Raw genomic sequence first — 2982 nt, 5'->3', positions numbered from 1 at the left:
ACCTAATCAGGTGCTGAGGCTTACCAGGTGGACAATGGGCTAGTGAAGGGGGGAGGGATCCACCCAAAACAACTCAAAAAGCACCCAGTCACACGTGACACACTCACACAGGGTTGTGCAAAGAAAACCAATCCCAGAGGAGCACCGCACACGGAAGGAGGGGATACCGCCACCAGGACCACCAGCACCACCACCGATCCTCAGCAACTGAAAAGGGAATAAAACAATTAGTGGGGTCAAAAACAAAATAAAGCAATTAAACAAAAAGTAACAAAATTGTACTAACTAAATTAAAAGTAGAGCCACTAAACACAAATTAAACAAGCAAAACAACATGATAAACAAAAGAAGAACTAATCAATGAAAATCCACCCAATTCCCAAAATCAAATAAAACAACTAGACTAGAAAATATAACTAAGTCAAAATAACCCTAAAACAAAAGGTAAACCTATAGAAATAATCTGAACAAGAGCAAAACCTATACAATTGTAACTAAACAAAAAGGGATCTACAACCCCACCATTAAAACACACACATAAAAGCGGAATTCTATAATAATAGAAATTGCACGTAGTGTCCGTCAGGAGAGGCCGAGCGGCCTGGCAAGTCAGTCACAGCCCAGCACGCGGGCCGACCACAGCAGGCAGAGCAGTCCAGAGCGCAGACAGAGGCCACCAGCGCCAAGCTCCAAGCCAGGCGAAGCCACAAGACCGAGCAGCAGCGGAACAGGTCAGCGGAAAGCCGCAGCACAGCGGCGGGAAAGCAGCCAGCCAAGGCAAGCAGCGGATGCGCAGACGAAGCAACCACAGGGACAGAACAGCGGAGACAAAGCAGTGGAGACAAAACAGTGGAGACAAAACAGCGGAGTTCTCAGACGGCTGGCATTCAGGCAGATTACACCTATCGCAGATGTTAAAATTAATTATAAGGCCGACGATGATGCGGTTACGACCTATATTAGTACTCTACATACCTTTTAAGCAGATACACAGGCACATGAGAGGAGCGAGGGAGTAAACCCAGGCGGCTACGGGCGTCTCACCTATGACCACACTCGCATTAGCGGACTACAAGCATGCACAGCAACGGAGAGAGAGGGAGCGATAACACTCACCACAATAGGACGCCGAAAGACACGTATGCCCCAACAGCACACCGGTCACTGTCTCAGTCAAACACTTGACCCCGGAAGTACACAGACGGAAGTGCAGAGAGAGAAGCAGTGAGAGGAGCGCTGCTTAAATACTCTCCACCTACCCAATGATTGGCCGGCAGTGAACTCTGTTTAACGGGACACACTGCATAGGGGGATATGAACATACTCCTATGCTGCTACATTCTATCCCCCCTTCTTGCATCGTCGCCCCGACGATGAACAAAAATGAGGGAGACACTACAAACTAGCTCCAAGGTCTAAACAAAGCAGACACTCCATTCGAAACAGAAGGGTTGGCAACTGGTGGGTTTCTAACTGGCCGTGGGAGGTGATACACATTAGTGTGGTGGCCAGCAGTTGACCGAAGGGTCCGACGAGGAGCCATGTGATCCGAACCGGCCTGACCAACTAAGGGAACAGCCAAAGATGTTGAGGCTTCCTCTGGTGAAGCACTCGAGGGACGACGCCCAGGGGGGTCTGAGTTGGGCGGTGGCACTAAAATCTGGGGTGTGGGACAAGTCATTGTCACTAACCTGGTGGTGGGCATGGCAGCGGGTACCTCAGGAGTCTGGTGTCCCAAAACAAGCAAATCATACTCAAATGAGCACTCATCTTCAACAGGTGGCTCTGCAACAAGGGGAGAGTTATGGGAAGAGGCACTACCGGAGGAGTCTACTCCAACCACGGCCTTCAACATAGTACGATGTACCTGTCTTACCTTGGTGAGGTCGTCTACTGGCCCGATTGTGTACACGGAACCCCCTTGGCCTGGTGCCCTCAACACTTGATACTTTACCGAACTCCACCTATCACGGGTCTTATGAGGGCCCCTAGCGCTAAAGTCCCGCAAAAACACCAACTGACCCTCACCTAACGGTAGATGTCTCACATGCTGGTCATGGGCTCGTCGTCTGCGATCAGCGGCCTGTTGCAAGCGCTCCTTTGCACCTTCAAATGCCACCTGCAGTCGAGCTTGGTGCTCCTGAACCCACTCGTGAACCGAGCCACCAACAGGACTCTCAACTCGACCCAACAGGAAATCTATCGGCAGTCGAGGGTCTTGGCCGAACATCAGGAAAAAGGGCGACTCACCCGTGGCCTGATGGGGAGTAGTGTTGTAACAGTAGAGGACCTGGGGCAAACAGGCATTCCAATCCCTCTTCCTGGAGACTGGCAGTGTACGCAACAGATTGTGGAGTGTACGGTTGAACCGCTCACACTGACCATTTCCCTGCGGATGGTAGGGAGTGGTACGAGATTTCACAATGCCGTACAAGTTACACAACTGCTGGATGAGGGAGCTTTCAAAATTACGACCCTGGTCAGAATGCAACCGAGAAGGAACACCAAACTTGTAGAACCACTCGAACACCAGAACCTTGGCCACCGTGGCAGCACGCTGATCATGGGTTGGAATAGCTACGGTGTACTTACTAAACACATCTGTCATCACCAAGATGTTCTCTACACCATTCTGGGCAGGCTCCAGGGTGGTGTAATCAATGGCAAGGATTTCATTGGGGCGTGACGCCAACAAATGTCCCATAAAACCGCTAGCTTTGGGGTGTACATCCTTGGCAACCTGACATCTCTCACATGTCTGACACCATCGGATCACGTCTGCAGACATGCTGGGCCAGTAGCATCGGGACCGTAGGAGCGCCAACGTTCGCTCCACTCCCTGGTGCCCGTGCTCCTGATGGACTTTGGTCAGGACCTCTTTACACAGCGCACTCGGCAGCAACAACTGAAGCATAGCTTCAGCACCATCGGGGCGGAACACCTGGCGATACAGCACCCCATCCTTTTCGACCAGTCTGTCCC

The 2982-nt window shown here is 51.2% G+C and overlaps 1 long non-coding RNA gene across 1 annotated transcript; it reads right to left on the bottom strand.

Moving 5' to 3' along the window:
• Positions 1–806: 806 nt before the first annotated feature.
• On the bottom strand, positions 807–1208 carry LOC131137548 (uncharacterized). The gene is made up of 3 exons (XR_009131936.1): positions 1117–1208; positions 976–1044; positions 807–902 (listed from the first exon to the last, which is right to left on the bottom strand). It is a non-coding gene; the product is annotated as an uncharacterized LOC131137548 (long non-coding RNA).
• Between the last annotated feature and the right edge of the window lie 1774 nt (positions 1209–2982).

The sequence above is a fragment of the Doryrhamphus excisus genome, chromosome 10 (genome assembly GCF_030265055.1).
Source record: "Doryrhamphus excisus isolate RoL2022-K1 chromosome 10, RoL_Dexc_1.0, whole genome shotgun sequence".
NCBI classification, from domain to species: Eukaryota; Metazoa; Chordata; class Actinopteri; order Syngnathiformes; family Syngnathidae; genus Doryrhamphus; species Doryrhamphus excisus.
Note: the sequence above shows the minus strand (reverse complement) of the source record. Positions and strands in the feature narration are given on the sequence as shown.